The following is a 19,091-nucleotide window of genomic DNA, read 5'->3' on the forward strand; positions in this document are numbered from 1 at the left end:
CTCAAGGAAAACCTCCCAGCTTTCTTGACCACTGGACGACCGATTGCTTCCATTTCAGTTATCAGAATTTATTTTGTCTGTGAGTCACTACACATTCTGGGAAATAAATACATCTCTAAGAGTAGGGGAAAGATGACCAAAATAGACTGTTTTTAAAGAGCTGAAAAATCGATTCCTGGTAGTAATGCAATCTGGAATACATGAAACCATTAGCAGAGGGAGCCCACAGTGAGGTCAGGATCTATTCTGAGCCATAGAGAATCAAGCTCCCATGTGACTTCAATGCATTACCAAGAGCAGACTATAATTCCGGGTAAGGCCAAGCCCCTCATCTCAGGGTGAGGAGCATCACAAGGGGTCACCTCACCTGTCTGGGATCTGCTGGCCGAGGGGAGTCAGGGCACTGGGGCAACGATAAAGGACACTGTACCGCAAGCATTTATTTCATAAATTCATCACGGAATGTGGTATGGAGCTATTTCTCGCACCCCCCCCCCTTTTTTTAATCTGAGTAACAATAGGAAATCCTCACAGTTTTTGTTTTGTTTGGCTTTGTTTTGCTTCTGCGAAGAATCTTTGACCGGAAAGAAGCTATTGCAATTCTGTCAGATGGGACTGAATTAACAAACACTTGTCTAACCCCAAGACCCAGACGTTGTTCTAAGCACTTTCCCTATATTAACTCATTTATTTCTCACAACGAGCTTATGAGGTAAAGGCTCTAGTTTCCACGTTACAGATGAGAAAACTGAGGCAGAGAGTGGTTTAAATAACTTGTACAATGTCATTTTGGTAGTAGGTATGAGAGATGGGATACGAACTCAGACTGTATAGGTTTTTCAGAAATCAGCAAATGCTCTGACCTGTGCTACTACTGGAAATGGATCAAGATCTAGACCTCCAGACCCAGTCGAGAGTGCCGAACCCTGCACCCAGTCACCAGAAATTCAGATGCCACCTTCTCTAATTAATTAGTGAGATCAGAGAAGAGCTCAGAAACCCATCTGCCTCTGTGGCTGTGTCCTGATGATCTAGATTGCCTTCTGTCTCCATGGCCACTGTCAAAATTCTACTCACCCTTCAAGGCTCAGCTCAAACCAACCTTTCCCCCTGGGTTTCCTAAATCTCTTGACTCAAAATTACTCCCTTTCTCATCTCTCCCAATCTTGTACTGCTTAATCTCAAATATTGTAGGTTTTTGAAAGCTGCCTTAAATTACAGTGCTGTTTCTCTCTTTTTCTAGGTTAGGAGCCCCTAGAGGAAGGAAAGTGCATGTAATTCATTTGTGTGTCCCCTGCAACACCTCGCATGGAGCCTTTTGCCTTCCAGCACTCCTTAAATATTCATTACTAATTCATTACTACTTATATATTTCTAATTTGAATCGGAAGGTGATCTATTGAAAAATGTACTGCAGTAGGTTTGAGGAAACTTGAATCCTAAACTTGGTTCCGTCACCAAGTAGCTACATACATTTGGGTAATTTATTTCACCTCTCTGAGCCTCAGTTGTCTGTAATTGGATGAGATAATCTCTAAGGCCTCATGACATTTATGGAATAGGCTATTATTTGCTCTGAATTTATGTACACAAAAGGTTTTTAAACAAGTCCCTAAAGGATGTTTCATATATTCTGAGATCACTACTGGGCTGCTGGCTTGAGGTACTTTTAAGCAGGAGTACATGAGAGGGGTCAGCAGAAACAGCCCCTTGAGATAGGCCAAGGCTGGCTGCCTCTGCTTTAGAATTCCAGCCTGGTTAAAAGCCTCGATCTTTCAGGACAGGGCCTTACAGAAAGTGGTGGCTAGGGTAGGAGACAACTTCAGGAAACAGAAAAGATGGCTCTGTCTTCAGGGTCCTTACCATGTGGTGGGGATCACTGGCTAGCTAGGCTTTCCTCAAGAACACTCTGGAAATAGCATACAGCTAAGAGAAGAGCACCTGCAGGGCATCGGTCAGTCAAAAAATAAAAGGTAAAAAGGGCTGGCGAGAATGTGGAGAAATTGGAATCCTTCTACACCGTTGGTGGGGATTAAAATCGTGCAGCTGCTGTGGAGAACGGTATGGAGGTTCCTCTCCCCACAATAAAAATAGAACCACCATATGATCCAGCAATCCCACTTCTGGGTATATATCTAAAGGAAAGAAATCAGTATCTTGAAGAGACATCTGCACTCCCACGACCACTGCATCATTATCACAATAGCCGAGGTACAGAAACACCCTAAATATTCATCGGCAGATGAATGGTCATGGAACATACAGTATATTCACACAATCGGATATTATTCGGCCTTTTAGAAAACATTTGCAACAATACGGATGAGCCTGGAGGACATTATGCTAAAGTGAAATAAGCCAGTAACAGCAGGAGAAATACAGTGTGATGTCTTCTATAGGAGGTACCTAAAACAGTCAAAACCACAGAGGCAGAGAATAGAACGGTGGTTACCAGGGGCCAGAGGATGAGGGCAATGCGGAATTATTATTCAATTGGTATAAAGTTTCAGTTTTACAAGATGAATAAGCTCCAGAGACGTGCTTTACAACACTGTGTTTACCATTAACACTACTGTATTGTTTACTTAACAATGTGTTGAGAGGGGAGATCTCATAGTAAGTGTTCTTACCACACACACACACACACACACAAAACCCAAAAGGATATAAGGAGGCTTCTGGAGATGGCGGCTGTGGTATTAGTTTTAAGGGTTTATGCAGAAGACCAAACTCATTGGGGCACCTGGGTGGCCGAATCAGTTAAGCCTCCCACTCTTGGTTTCAGTTCGGGTCATGATCTCACAATTTTGTGAGTTCGAGCCTCACGTTAGGCTCTGCACTGCCAGCAGGGAGCCTGCTTGGGACTCTCTTTCTCTCTCCCTCTCTCTCCGCCCCTCCCCCACTCGTGCTGTCTCTGTCTCTCTCAAAATAAATAAATCAACGTAAAAAAATAAAAAAAAGAGACCAAGCTCATCAAATTGTATATATTGTCTATGTGTAAGTTTTGCATATCAATTGTATTTCAATAAAACAGTAAGTAAAATTAAAGAGTAAGCAACTCATAATCTTTGCAACCTAAAAATAAAAATATTTTCAAACCATAAAAGAAAAACATGGGTCTGACTGGATCCCTCACTTACAGTTACGTTCAACTTCAAGAATGCAGAAAGACAGTTAGGAGGCAGGAAACAGTGGGGATTGATGAAATATTTGCCTGGGTCAAATCATCTCAAAGTTCCTAAATGTTAAACATAAATTGTAGATTATGAAATATTGGGTTTAAAATGTTTATGTATTTCTTTTTCTTCTTCTTCTTATTTTTTTTTTTTTGAGAGACAGAGAGAGAGCACGTGAGTGTGTGCATGCACAAACAGGAGAGGAACAGGAGAGTGAGAGAATCTTAAGCAGGCTCCATACTCAGCAAAGAGCCCTATGTGGGGCTTGATCTTAAGACCAGGAGATCATGACCTGAGCCAAAATGAGAATCGGTTGCTTAACTGACTGAGCCACCTAGGTGCCCCAATGTGTATGTATTTCTAAATTACTTCTTTTAATTTTTTTAATGTTTATTTTTGAGACAGAGAGAGGCAGAGCATGAATGGCGGGGGGGGGGGGGGGCGGCAGAGAGAGAGGGAGACACAGAATCCAAAGCAGGATCCAGGCTCTGAGCTATCAATACAGAGCCCGACACGGGGCTTGAACTCATGGACAGTGAGATCATGACCTGAGCCGAAGTTGGACGCTTAACTGACTGAGCCACCCAGGTGCCCCTCTAAATTACTTGTTAGTGATTCATCCTAATTATCAGATCCATAGAACAGAGATGAGTCTTGCCTTTCTCTCTTCACTGGATAAAGCCACAATGGAGAAGCTTTGTTTTTTGTTTTGTGTTGGTTTCCGTTCCCCCACTAGGATATGGTGGGACAAACCCTAGACTCTGAACCATGGGGTACAAATTCCAGTCAGTACTCAGCTGTTGAGAAGGTAGAACTTGGGTGAATCACTTTACCTTTCTGGATCTTTGTAACAGCATCTATAAATAAAGGGATTTATGGTAAATGGTCTCTAAAAGCCCCTTTGGGTGGACAGAATTTCTATGATACATATCTTCCTCCCCAAGACAATACACATCTGGAAGGCAGGGGCTGTGCTTTACACATCGCTGTAACCCCAGATGCCAGAGAAGTTCCTGGCACATATTGGGAACTCAACAGATGTTGATTGAATTGAATATGATATGTGAGGAAGCAGGAGATTAGAGTCAGACAGGCAAAAATGTGAAATAAGTCTTTTGTTGTCTTAGTGGACTAAAGCTAATAAGAGACCATTTTGTTAGCAGGTGAAGACCCCAACTGAAGAAGAATGGAAGGGTATTTCACCACTTGGGGCTGTAGAAGCCCCTGGGGTGTACAAATATCTTGGGAAAGGCTATGGACTATAAAGTAATTATATTGATAAATTACAAATGATAAATCTCACCAAAATAGATGTGTAAGGTTAAGCCTTGGCAAACAATAGTACATTAAAAATTAGTGGGAGGGGCTCCTGGGTGGCTCAGTTGGTTAAGTGTCCGACTTCACCTCAGGTCATGATCTTACGGTTAGTGGGTTCGAGCCCCATATTAGGCTCTGTGCTGACAACTTAGAGCCTGGAGTCTGCTTCAGATACTGTTTCTCCCCCTCTCTCTCTGCTCCTTCCCCGCTCACACTCTGTTTCTCTTTGTCTCTCTCTCAAGAAAATAAACGTTAAAAAAATTTTTTTTTAATTAGTGGAAAAGCTCCCAATTTTTTTTATTAGATTTTCAAAATGTAAATAATTATTTTTGACTGGGTAATGCAGGCACAGAAGATAAAATTTGAAAGATTTATAAAGAAGCAGAAAGAGAAATCAAAGAATTAATCCATTTACAATTGCTCTAAAACCCATAAAATACCTAGGAATAAATCTAACCAAAGAGGTAAAAAAGATATACACTGAAAACTATAGAAATCTTATGAAAGAGACTGAAGAAGGCACAAAAAATGGAAAAACGTTCCATGCTCCTGGATAGGAAGAACAAATGTTGTTAAAATGTTGATACTACCCAAAGCAATCTACATATTCAATGCAATCCCTATCAAAATACCACCAGCATTCTTCACAGAGCTGGAACAAACAATCCTAAAATTTGTATGGAGCCAGAAAAGACCCCAAATAGCCAAAGCAATCTTGAAAAAGAAAACCAAAGCAGGAGACATCACAATCCCAGACTTCAAGATGTATTACAAAGCCATAATCATCAAGACACTATGGTACTGGCACAAAAATAGACACATAGATCAATGGAACAGAATAGAGAACCCAGAAATGGACCCACAAACGTATGGCCAACTAATCTTTGACAAAGCAGGAAAGGATATCCAATGGAATAAAGACAGTCTCTTCAGCAAGTGGTGCTGGGAAAACTGGACAGCGACATGCAGAAGAATGAACCTGGACCACTTTCTTACACCAGACACAAAAAGAAACTCCAAATGGATGAAAGACCTAAACATAAGACAGGAAGCCATCAAAATCCTAGGGGAGAAAACAGGCAGCAACCTCTTTGACCTCGGCCACAACAACTTCTTATTTGACATGTCTCTGGAGGCCAGGGAAACAAAAGCAAAAATGAACTACTGGGACCTCATCAAAATAAAAAGCTTCTGCACAGCAAGGGAAACAATCAGCAAAACTAAAAGGCAACTGACGGAATGGGAGAAGACATTTGCAAATGACGTATCAGATAAAGGGTTAGTATCCAAAATCTATAAAGAACTTATCAAAACCAACACCCAGAAAACAAACAATCCAGTGAAGAAATGGACAGAAGACATGAATAGATGAACACACACTTCTCCAAAGAAGACATCCAGATGGCTAGCAGATAAACACAGATGAACATAAGGGAAGGGAAGCAAAAAGAATATAAAAACAGAGAGGGAGACAAACCATAAGAGACTCTTAAATACAGAGAACAAACTGAGGGTTGCTAGAGGGCTGTTGGGTGTTGGTTGTGGGGATGGGCTAAGTGGGCAAGGGGCATTAAGAAGGACTCTTGCTGGGAGTTATATGTAAGTAACTGGCTGTTATATGTAAGTGACGAATCACTAAATTCTATTCCTGAAATCATTATTACACTATATGTTAACTAACTTGGATGTAAGTTACAAAAAAAAAAAAAAAGATTCATAAAGCGTTTAGGGTGTCTGGGTGGCTCAGTTGGTTAAGCGCCCAGCTTTGGGTCACGTCATGATCTCACAGTTCGTGGGTTCGAGCCCCGCATCAGGCTCTCTGCTGTCAGCACAGAGCCTGCTTCTGATCCTCTGTCCCCCTCTTTCTGTCCCTCCCCTGCTCGTGCTCTCTCTCTCTCTCTCTCTCAAAAATAGATAAAAACATTAAAAAAAACTGTTTAAGATTCATAAATCTTTTATCGGAAATATTTATTCTTCTTGTTATGGGCCATTAGTTCTTTGACTAAAAGAACTTTTGACTAAAGTGCACTTCCTTTGTTTAAACAAGCACCAAGTAGAAATACCAGTTAGCCCATCTGATATGAGACCACCCGGGACTGAAGGCCAGACCCCTCCCTACAGCCGTGTGGCATGATGGCAGGTGAAGTGTCAGCATCTTGATGCTGACCGGGTGAATTAGATAAGGGCGAAATTGCTATCCCATTGCACAGAAGGGAAACCTGAAGACTAGAAAGAAGGCGTCATTGAGATAAGGTCACTTGAAGACAGTGGCAAAACTCTGTTTGCAAAGCCAGCTAACCTCACTGTGCCCATTCATCAGGTGCTCTATCTCCTGTCTTCCTGCCCAGGTGAATTTCTTTGAAAAGGAAGCAAACTGCAGTTCTGGGGTCGGGGACAGGCGCACCTGATCGCTTGGCGACTCCCTGCAGAGGTAAGAATGCTTCTCTGGCCAAGGCTTATGACAGTTTCAGGGGAAGAGTCAGGTTCCCTTTGGAGAGGAGCACAGTGGGATCTTTGTTCCCTGACGGGTCACATTTCCTCATGTTTATTGAATTCCCTCCATCACAGACTTGAGCTCTGGGTCTCGCTCGCTAGAGAACGTGCGAAGTTGAACTTTATTTACTCTTGATAAGAGAATCAAAAAGGAAGTTAACTTTTTACCCAGTCCCTTCTCAAAGCCATCAAAAGAATTATGAAGTCTTTTCAAGATCAAACACTGAGGTTCCTCACGAAGGTTGTCACGATGAATTAATCTGCAGACCCTTCGCCCCTCTCTCCCACTGTGCAGAAATGAGGGGACAGTTTCTCTCATCTCTTCATGGGTGGAAAGGCAGCGACAGGACTCTGTCCCCTCCTCCCTGCATTTCCCATCTCCGCCACCCTGCGCGCCTCTGTACCTGCTTCCCTGGGCGGAGTTTGTGGAAGTGAGGCTGAAATCCAAGTTAGCACAGGAGTAGGGACCTTCCCGTTCTGCCCAAATAAGAGACTGTGCAGGCAGTTTGAGGAAGTAGGTTTTGAGGTGGTAATTCTGGAGGAAGGCACCAGTCTGCCAGTCAGCCAAGTTCACTTCCCTAACTACTTTCTGCTTCTCACCCCCTCCTCCCCCCTCCCACCCGTGGAGCTGCTTGCACGAGTTGAATACATTGTCTTTATTGTTAGTACTGACTTGCTCCAATCAACACGTTTCTTTTACTCTTTTAAAACAAGCTTGTTAGAGGTGTCTACAATGCCATGAGGTTCTAACTTCTTCTGATTAATTGGGAGGCTTAGAAATGTGTGAGTGTGCTTTCGAAACTGTGCTGTGGGTTATCATAGCACAGAACAAGTTCACTTATTTAATATTTAATGCTGAGCTATTTTCTACTGTAAAGGTAGACTGGGGGAAGGGGCTGTGTGCTAGCTAAAAACATGTATTTTCATCTCTACTTTTTTTGGCATGGGTTGCTAACCTACTGGGTTCCCCCACCTTCAGCCACATAAAGACGTGAAAAAAAGCAACACGAGAAAACCATTGTTGTTCAGGAATGTACCGGAAGAAGGCGTTACTAAAATCACCCACGCAACTTGTATCCTGTGCTCCCTTTGGAGAGGAAAGGTTTGGGATATGTGCCATGGCGATTTGTTACAGGTGGCAGAAATATTTGCTATTCAATGCGCCACTGAACTTTCTGCTTCCCTGTTCTGCACAGCTCTTGCTAATGGTCAGTATATCCTGGTGGTCTTAGCCTGGGGTTATGTGTCTCTCCATCTCCCTAACTACTCATATGCTGTCTGGTCTGTAGGTAGCTACCCTAATCTACTTTATTTTACATCTTTTAATTGCACTGTTGGATGTAACGGTGTCTCAAAGTCTGAGACTGTCACCTCCATGAAACTTCTCCAACTTTCTCTCTACATTCATTGATTCACTCGCTCAATAAATATTTGTGATCTGTGTTGGACGTTGGACGCCCAAGGATGGCTAAGACAAATTCATTTCCTTCTTACCTTTGGAGTGAACAGTCTAATCTGAAAGATGATCATTGCACAAGAATTTGCACGTGTGATTTGTGCCATGCTGATACGTAGGGAGCTATAGGGACGCATCAGAAGAGACTCAACCTAGAATACCATGGATCAGGAATGGCCTCCCTGACAAAGTGCCATCTAACTTGAGACCTGAAGGAAAAGAGCGAGCAGGGAACATTCCAGGTAGACAGGAGTCACACGTTTGAAAGTTCTGAGGTAGAAAGGAGAATGGCGTGTTGTAGGTAATAGAAGGCCAGCGTGGCTAGAGAATAATGATGGTGAATATTTGACATTTTAGATACCTGGTAATAGTCAAACAGTTTACATGTACATAGACTCACAATGCGTCTATGATGAGGGTACTGAGAACACAGAGGAGTTAAGTAACTTGCCGAGGGTCACACAGCTAAGAAATTTCATAGCTGGGATGTGAGTCAAGACAGTTTGGCTGCAACCCTTGCCCTCTGATCGTAAACTTTAGAGGTGGTAAATGGAGATCAGATGAGGACCACACGGCATGATTCAGGGAAAAAAAAGAGGGAAGATCACTTAATTAAATCAATTTGGATCACACTGAAAGTTAGATACAGCATGCAGGTTTTCGAAATATCTTCAATGTCTTTCTTCATATGGAGAATTGGGGGAACTCACTGAGACTTTAACTCTAGTTGAGGCACTGAAAAAAACAAGCAATCAAATTGGTCTTCAAAGGGTTAATCAGGGGAAAGAAGAGGTTCACGTGGGGTGGAGAGCTGAAGAATTCATGGAGGAAACCACTCGATGTGGCCTCGTAAGAATCATTAGGATCTAGACTGGTAGGAATAATGGAATGGTTTTCAAAGAATTTCCATCCTTTTTAATTCTTTCTTTCTTTCTCTCTCTCTCTCTCTTTTTTATTATATGCTTATTATGTACCTTCTCTATGCCTGGCTTACTGCCAGGAGTTGCGATCAGAGCAGTGAACGGGACAAATCAAGTGGGAACCAGCATGATCAAGGGCACAAGAATGGGAGATTGGGTGAATGTGGGTGACATTGAAGAGGCTGGTCTGGTTGCCATCCAAAGGCCACGTTGAGAGTAAGTGAGCTTAGGAGGAGGGGAGGTGGGGACAGAGGAGATAAAGCAATGAATTGTTCAAGGTTCTGAATATCAGTATCAAGAGTAAGAATTTTGTTTTCCGGACACATAATGAGAAGCCATTGCTAGTTCTTATGTCAGAAGGGAAAACAATTTCTAGAATGCTCTGCCTGGCAGCTGTGCACAGGCTATATACTACATAGCATTAGGTCAGGAAGAAGAGGCTCAAGGAACAGACAAGTAGATCTCAATGTCATTTACTCTTATTTCTTACTAGCCCTGAACATGCTTTAAAATGAAAGTTGCAGGGCACCTGGGTGGCTCGGTCGGTTGAACATCCGACTCAGGCTCAGGTCATGATCTCATGGTTCATGAGTTCGAGCCGTGTGTGGGGCTCTGTGCTGACAGCTCAGAGCCTGGAGCCTGCTTCGAATTCTGTGTCTCCCTCTCTCTCTGCCCCCTCCCCCATTCATGCTCTCTCTTTCTCTCAAAAATAAATAAACATTAAAAAAAATAAAAAAAAAAAAAAGAAAGTTGCTGTGGATTAGTATATACTTTTATTCTTGAAGATGAGGGTTAAACCAGTTTCTCTTGGTCTATAAAAGTAGACAGGATTTCTGGCTGATAGCTCGGACCAGTTTTATTAACCAAAAACTACCTTTAAACTTGGCACTTCTTTAGCCAGAAACAAACATATTATTCACCCTGGACTTCCCTGAAAGTGGTAAGAGAAATGAATGTAACTTAAGAAGACGGTCCTTAATTAAAGGAGCCACTTGCTAAATGTCAATGGCTGCCTTGTTTTTGGCTAAGCCTCCCCCCTCGTCCTCCACCATTCTAAGACACTTTTCCAAATCCTCTTATTTGTTGCAACGTTCATCGCATTTGGCTTTTACCTGGTAAATTTTTATTTAATCTGCAGCGGATGGATGCTGTGTCGGCCTGACTCTAATTCAGAATTGGCATGTCCGTTGCATTTTAGCGCCAAAGCATGCGGGAGGAAGGTGGCCGTGAAGCCGTGAATGCAGCCCCTTGTGTGGTTCCGAGCTCTCAGGATGCCCATGTGGTGCCCTGGCATTTCAGGGCAGCCCGAGGGGCGAAAGGGGGGTGTATTTCTCTGCTTTTTTTTTTCTGGCATACACAGTTTAGAGCCTACCTCCTCCAAGTAGCTTCTCTGAGTGGGCTTTTCTCCACGCCACATGTATATTTTCACTGTCAGCCTAACGTTACGCATTTGGTTGGTTGGCATTATTCAGTGTGTGGGTAGAGGTGCTGCAGCGGCGAGTGCTGCCCACAGGGAAACAAATCAAGCAAGAATGATTGCACTGTTTTAGCGAACACCCTGCATTGCCCATTCCCCACTTACAGAGCCAGGGAGGATGTGTGCACACACACATGCAATCTGTTTTTGGCCTCAACGTTTGTTTGTTGTTGTTGTTGTTGTTTTTCCATAGCTTCTTAAAATTCTGAAACCAGAGGGGGTTTTATCGATGGTAAAGTTTGTCCCTGTGTTTTTACAGACAAGGAAGTTGAGACCTAGACAGGAGAGGGGCAGGGATGCCAAAGGCCACAGGGCTGGTTAGGGAGTGCCGGCATTGCAGTACAGATTTCCAGACTGTTCTGGGGCTCTCTGTACACCTCACCACCTACAGTTCTCATGCTTTATACAGAAATAAACATGGGTTTGCAAGACTGGTAACTCAGAGTGTGAAAAAAAAAAAAAATCACTGACTTAGAAGGCATTTGCATGGATATGTCCAGAACTCAGGTCTCTAGACTCCCAGACAAGAACTGTTCTACGGCAGGAGGTACATGGGTGCTGTTTAGATGCACCTAACACGCAGGGGTGGGATGGACACAGTTAAACACTTCTGAGTCCCATGCTCTGTAATTCCTAACACCTTCAAGCCCTGACCCCAGCATCCCCAGAAAGATCGCTGGCTATTTTTTTTTTTCTTAAAAATGTCAAGAGGCTGCAGAGAACGTGGCTCAGAGTGTTCTGAGACAGGCCACTGAATAGATATTCCAACACAATACTTCTGGCCACCATAGTTAATTACTTCGAGTGTGCAGCTAAAGTGTGGCTCATGATTCAGACCAAGACCAGCTCCTGGAAATGGGGCTTTGATCATGAGAGCCTTGGGAGGCAAGAGTCACAGTGAGGGGGGAGTAGCCCTGTGGGGTTTGAGTCCCTTGACACCACATTGCCACGGCCAGGGTAAGCAGGAAGCAGAGTGGGTATCCGGAACCTTCCGCCTCTGACCCTCCCATTGAATGCCCACTGTGTCTCCAAGCAGGAGCTCCCTGGGGCTGCCCATTAGAGCAGGTGGTTCTCATTGGCCTCCCCTTGGTAGACCTCTACGTGCTGAACTCTTCTTTCCTATCCACTCTCAATAGCCCTTCTTCCGGCTAAACTGGCCTGTTTTGAGCTCCAGCACTGTCTTCTGCCTCCCTTTGTAACCATCGGGGGTCTCATTCATTGGTCTATTGAGGATATTACCGTTAGCGCGGAGAATTCCTATTTTGTGGGATTTGCACACGTGTTAGTCAGCTGAAGGTGCCGTAACAAAGTATCACAGGCTGGGTGGCTTAACCAACAGACTTGTTTTCTCGTCATTGTAGAGGCCGGAGGTCCAAGATCAAGGTGCTGGCAGGGTGAGTTTCTCCTGAGGCCTTTCTCTTTGGCCTCCAGAAGGCCACCTTCTTGTGGTGTCCTCACATGGCCAAAGTTTCTCTGTGCACGGGCATCCCTGATACCTGTCTCTTCTTATGAGGACACTAGACATAGTGGACGAGGACCCCACCCTTAAGACTTCAGTTAACTTTCATGACTTCCTTGGCAGCTCTATTTCCAATGTCAACACATGAATTGAGGGTTACAACGTCAACACGTGAATTTCGAGGTGACACAAATGAGTCCATAACGACACTGTAGGCCATTCCTCCCTGGAAAAGATATTTGCAGCTTTACCCCAGGCAGTACCTTCCAATAGCAACGATGTTTTGGACAAAGACTTCTACTCCTCGATGTGCATCTTCTAGGCTGCTGAGAAAAAGAGCCAAATCTGAACAACTGAAGATTTGTATTTCCAATCTCCATATGATGGGGAAGTAGGGTAATAAAATCCCAAGATTATAAATCCCGAAGCTGTGCAGGTGGCAGGGAATTACCAAGGTCATGTGCCCACATTCCTCAGGAGTCTGCCAGTCATTTTGTTTGACAAGTTAAATTTCATGTAAAATATTTAATTTTAGAAACTATGAAGATGTTAGGGGCACCGAGGTGGCTCAGTTGCTTGGGTGTGTGACTCTTGATTTCAGCTCAGGTCATGATCTCAGGGTTCAAGAGATCAAGCCCCGCTTTGGACTCCATGCTGACAGTGAGGAGCCTGCTTGGGATTCTCTCTCTCTCCCTCCCTCTCTCTCTCTCTCTCACACACACACACACACACACACGCAATAAGTAAAGTTAAAAAAAGAAAGTATGAAGATGTATACATATATGTATATTATATATAAATAACTGTGTGTATATGTATGAGTGTTATATATGTATAGAAAGATTTTCTTTCACTATGGGCTTTGAGAAGGTCATAGAAAGTTCACAAGTTAGATCAGAATGCTGGAAAAAAGGTCATTACAGTTATGAAGCTAAGTTGTGGCCTGTGAGGTCATGCTATTCTGCAGTGAATATCCTGCATTAGGCACTGTGTGGCAATAATATCTAACATTTAATGAACAGTTACTTTAATCAATTTTCACTGTAACTCTATGAGGTAAATATTATATTATCCCTATTTTATTTTATTTTATTAATGTTTTATTTAGAGAGAGAGAGAAAGAGGCAGAGAGAGAATCCTAAGCAGGCTCTGGGTCATCAGTGTAGAGCCCAATTTGGGGCTCGACCTCACAAACATGAGATCGTGACCTGAGCCAAAATCAAGAGTCAGATGCTTAACTTAATAAGCCACCCAAGCATTCCTGTCCCCATTTTATAGAAAGAAAACTGAGGCATAGTTTGCTCAAAGTCACAAAACGACTAAGTGGGAAGGGGTATCTGTTTGATGTAAGAATCCAGATGCATTGGTAGTCAATCTGAAGAGACAAAACACAACCACCTCAAAATGAAAACCAGAAGGCTAACGTGTCTAGTGGATTCGGTGCTGTGGCATAAGAAAGAATGAGGTGACCGGTTTGAAGATACGTTGTTGGAGAAAGCCCTGTAGAGGAGACATAACCTGAACCAAGCCTCAAATCATAGGCTGAATTTAGGCAAGTACAGAGGTGGGGACAGAGAGTCTTGCAGAATTGGAGGTGGAAGTGACAAACTGAATTCAAGAAAGCAAGAAGATTGGCAGATCTGTGAATGGAAAAAAAGGCTGTGTGCGCTCATGTTTTCCAGGATTGGCACTGGACTCAATCTTGAAAAGGGAGGAAAGCTTGAGTTGAAAATTTTTTTAATTAATTAATTTATTTTGAGAGAAAGAGAGTGAGACGGAAGGGGCAGAGAGAGAGGGAGAGAGAGATCTAAGCAGGATCTGTGCTTCAGTGCAGAGCTTGACATAGGGCTTGAGCTCATGAATCGTGAGATCAGGATCTGAGCCGAAACAAAGAGTCGAACGCTCAACCCACTGAGCGACCCAGGCGCCCCTGCTTGAGTTGAATCTTGAAAGGGCTAGGATTTAGAAATGGTAAGTTTTCATGGACAGCAGCTCACCTGAATCCTGGAAATGAGTTCTCCAACTGGTGGGAATATTGGATATTGTACATTGAAACTATTTGAATAGCAAATAGCCACCAGCCCTTCTGCCTACCGAAAGCAATAATTAAATGTCATGGAAGGAAAAGGAAAAAACCAACTCGTGACATTTTTGTTGCTTTGCCCTCCCTTGGGTGCGAATGAACTTGGATGGAATTGTTCGTATTTACAGTGAGGCCACAGTCTCAGTGAAAGTGTGAGTCACAGTTCAATGTCTTCTTTGAGCCAGAAAAAAAAAAAAAAAACAACTTTCTGCACAATCGACCATCTGATGTTCTCACTAAAAAACATGTTTAAGATTGTCAGCTCAGACGCTGAGACTATTACACATGCTGAATTACCTTGAAGCCGTTTAACTCTTGTCCACCAAATGAAGATGTATATGAAGACGACCTCAGAATTAATTATTTTCTAAAGCACTGTGTCCACTCTCTCATGGGTTTTCATGATCATCTGCTTTAGTCATGTCGCTGAATATATCTACGTATTTCTAACCGAAGGCACCTTCATATATGTTCCTGGATCTTTTATGTAAATCCAGTGCTCATGTTGTTTCTTTCCTCGGCTCTAGAGTTCTCTTCCCTTAAGAGATGAAGTATCAGGAGATAATGGAGGACTTAGGTGAGAACTTTGGTAACTTTGGTAATTACATATGGTAATTTTGAACCAAAGTTGTACCACAGGAGTGGTATCAGAAGCATCAGGCGTAAGTTGAGTTGGGAATGAGAGGGCATGGACATGAATTGGATGTGGGGAGTCTGGACAGATTAGAGAGGAAGAACTGGCTGGGAGATTCTCGAAATTTGAATCCTGCGGGTAAATCTTCAAAGGCTGAGTGCTTACAGATTGGTAGGCTTTGTGCCTTTACTAAGACAGAGTCACGTAAAACCAGCATGACCCCAACCTGTCATTCTATAACATTGACAACACCCAAACCAACCCAGCATCATCTATGGACATTTTCTGAGCACTTCTTAGCCAAGGAAGGGAAATACCAAGAAAAATAGATGACAGGCCCAGTACAGGAGGTGATCATGGTTTACTTTGGACACTTGACCCAACTCATGAAAAATTAACACATTAATACAGGGTGATGTATAGGTTAAGTCCTAAATAATCACACACAGAATCCAAGGGTTCTCAAACAATGTGCATCAGCTGTGGATTTTTGGAAGTATAGATTCTCAGGCTCTATTTCTGGAACTTCTGAATTTGGGCCTTTGCATCTGGATCTTTTAACAATCTCCAAATCTACTGAAGAATTATTGGCCAAGAGGATAATAGGAGAGGGGACGATCCACATGGCTTGGGATATAAGGGGAGTTCCCAGCACTGAGCACAGACGTGGAAGAGGCGAGAGCTGAGAGTAGATAATTGGGGTGGAGTAAGGGATTTAAAGGGAGGTTCTAGATCCACTGGGCAAATGCCTGGACGGCTTGTTCCACCCTGTAAGAGCGGCAAGATAAGAGAGGTTTAATTCTTTCAAACAAGGGCCCCAACGGAGAAGGTGGTGGGTTAGAGAGGCAAGCGGAGAGGAGAGGAAATTGGGTCTTGGATCTGAGTTGGACACTCATCAGGTGAGGCCCCTGGGAGAATGGAAGATGGTGGTGGGCACCTACGTCCTTCTCCTGGCTCCCTGTCTGCTCGGTAAAGCTGCATGATTTCTAGCACAATGCAGGGTGCACTTTAAACAAAACACTAAGATTAGCCAACCCACTTACCTCTCCCAAAGGGAGCTCACTCACCCAGAGGAAGCCTGACAAGTGATCATGTAAAATATTATGCTTTTAAGAAGGTCCCTTATATCTCAGAGAGTCAATATAGTCCATTATGTCAGTTCCTATCCACTGGCTTCTTTCTCGGCTATTTATATTTCCATTTAGTTGAATCTTAAGCAAAGCTCACCAGGGCCCAGAAAATTCGAGTTTTCGGAGACTCGTTCGTTATCTTTTCTAAAATCATCTATCTTTTTCATTCCACTCCCTCCCTCGGGGCTTGGAGGTTTGCCTCTTGCTTCTCGCTTCCTTCTGAGCCTCTCCAGTGTGAGATCCTACCCTTTCTGATGTTCTCACTGCTGTTCTTTTAACAGTATCTTTTCCTCCATTGGTCTTCCTTCCTGTTTCTGTTCTTCTGGCAGTGGGGAGGAGGGGAGGAGGAAATGAGGAGGGGAAAGAGCTGGCCTCCTGTGGTTCTCCCGCACTGCCTCCTTTTACCTTGCTGTCTTGTCCCATTCTGTTTACATTCCACACCCAGCACGCCCTTGCCTGTCCGGTCTTCCTTAAACGCCACTCAGAATCACTGGAGAGATGAGACAGGTGCATATTGACGTAGAGATAAACTGACAGTGCCTTGAAAGATAGAGTTAGGGAGGAAGAGACACAAGGGAGAAAGAAGAGAAAAGGAGCGCTGTAGAGAAAGGGGTGGGAAAGACCAGTATAATAATATATTAGCAACAACAACAACAACAACAGCTCCTGTGTATCCAGTACTTAATATATGCCAGGCAGTGTGATGGCATTCAGTCTTCACAATGCACCTCTGACTGTAGGTTATTTCTTCATTTGTAGCATGGGGATAATGAGACTCCAAGAGTTTCCCCGTGTTTCTCAAGGTCATACTGCTAGGGTGCGCATAGCTGAACTCACACTTAGTCTGTCTCGTTCCACCACCTCATGGGGAAGGAAGTAGGGACTTTTTTTTTTAAGGTTTGAGCTCAAGATGTATTTTTTTTTTTTTAATTTTTTTTTCAACGTTTATTTATTTTTGGGACAGAGAGAGACAGAGCATGAACGGGGGAGGGGCAGAGAGAGAGGGAGACACAGAATCGGAAACAGGCTCCAGGCTCTGAGCCATCAGCCCAGAGCCCGACGCGGGGCTCGAACTCACGGACCGCGAGATCGTGACCTGGCTGAAGTCGGACGCTTAACCGACTGCGCCACCCAGGCGCCCCAAGATGTATTTTTTAAAAGAAAGTTTTCAAGACCTAAATATCTTAAGATTTAGATTTTACACACCCATATACTCTCTCTCTCACACACACACACACACACACGGAAATCAAGAGTAATATTTATTTAGTCCAGTAATGTTCTTTCACTTTATTTCGTACAGTTGGAAGGGGCAGCAGAATTCTTGTAGTCCAATGGCAGGCATATTCCCTATTCTTCATCTCTGTTTAAGTAGTTTCAGAGGAAGGGGGACTTGCTACCACGAAGACAGTCTGTGCCCTTGTTGAATGGCTCAGATGTTTATATCATTATTCCTTCTAGCGTGCTGTGAAGGTGATCTCAGAGTTGCCCAACTATTTTTGCCCTCTGAATTTACACAAAATACATCAAATTGTTCTTTTGCAGGATAACTCCGTGTGTGTGTGTGTGTGTGTGTGTGTGTGTGTGTTGCTAAAGATTACCACACATAACTGGGGCACCTGGATGGCTCAGTGGGTTAAGTGGCCGGCTTCGGCTCAGGTCACAATCTCGTGGTTCATGAGTTCAAGCCCCGCACTGGGCTCTGTGCTGTCAGCTCAGAACTTGGAGCCTCCTTCAGATTCTATGTCTCCCCCTCTCTCTGCCCCTCCCCACTCATGCTTTGTCTCTCTCAAAAATAAATAAGCATTTTTTAAAAATTAAAAAAAAAGAATTCCACGCACACACAAGCACACATACGCACACACACGCACACATACACACACACATGCACATGCATGCAGAGTCGTAAAGTCTCCTCTTTCCAGCTAAGCACCACTAGGCTCTTGCCGTTATGACTCACGTGACATGATTTTCATCTTGCTTATGGTCCCCTTGACCAACCTTGCCATAAAATTAAGTATAGAACCCAAAGTAATGGTCAGACCAGCACAACCTAGAGAGGGAGTTTCCTCAAAGGCACCATGCTTTTGTTGGGACACGTAGGTTACGTCAGACTTTTGACAGGCAGTGACACTGTTGATTCATAGGCTGTCGATCTAAGGTAAGGATTTTAGAAGCATCTCTGTTAAAATTAATTTTGTTAGTTTGGTCCTTGTTCTCTGCTGGAAAAATCTCCCTAGGTTGCAGTTCTTTCCTCGGTGGCTCTCTTCCGTGGCTTAGTGTAATCTGCAATTTGGTAAGCAGATTTTCAAATTTGTTCATAATATGTTACTGAGTACAAATAATTAAGTTAAAAGTAGCTTTATGGTATGATCTTGTTTTCTTTAAAATATCTTTTATTTGTATAAGAATGATCCTGGAGATGCACCAAATGTTAACAGCCCTAATCTCAGGAGGATCATATGACTTCTGATTTTAATATTTGGTTATGTATTTTTTCTGAGTTAATACATGACTTTGTTATTTTTGGTTATTTTTAAAATTTTTAAATTTTTACTTATTTATTTTTCAATGTTTGTTCATTTTTGAGAGACACAGAGAGACAGAGTACGAGTGGGGGAGGGGCAGAGAGAGAGGGAGACACAGAATCCGAAGCAGGCTCTGGACTCTGAGCTGTGAGTACAGACTTTGTTGCCGGGCTTGAACCCACAACCCATGAGATTATGACCTAGCCAAAGTCAGATGCTTAACCGACTGAGCCGCCCAGGCGCCCCAATAAATTTGTTATTTTTAAAAGAAAGCCTTCTATCTGAAAATGCTGGTTTACTTCACATCTTTTGTTTTGGATATACGGTGCCTTTATTATTTCCTAATTGCTATGTTTGTCTTGACTCTTCAGTTTGATTCAAAACTCCTTGAGGACAGGGCAATGGGACTTTCATTATC

Source organism: Leopardus geoffroyi, chromosome D1 (genome assembly GCF_018350155.1).
Source record: "Leopardus geoffroyi isolate Oge1 chromosome D1, O.geoffroyi_Oge1_pat1.0, whole genome shotgun sequence".
NCBI classification, from domain to species: Eukaryota; Metazoa; Chordata; class Mammalia; order Carnivora; family Felidae; genus Leopardus; species Leopardus geoffroyi.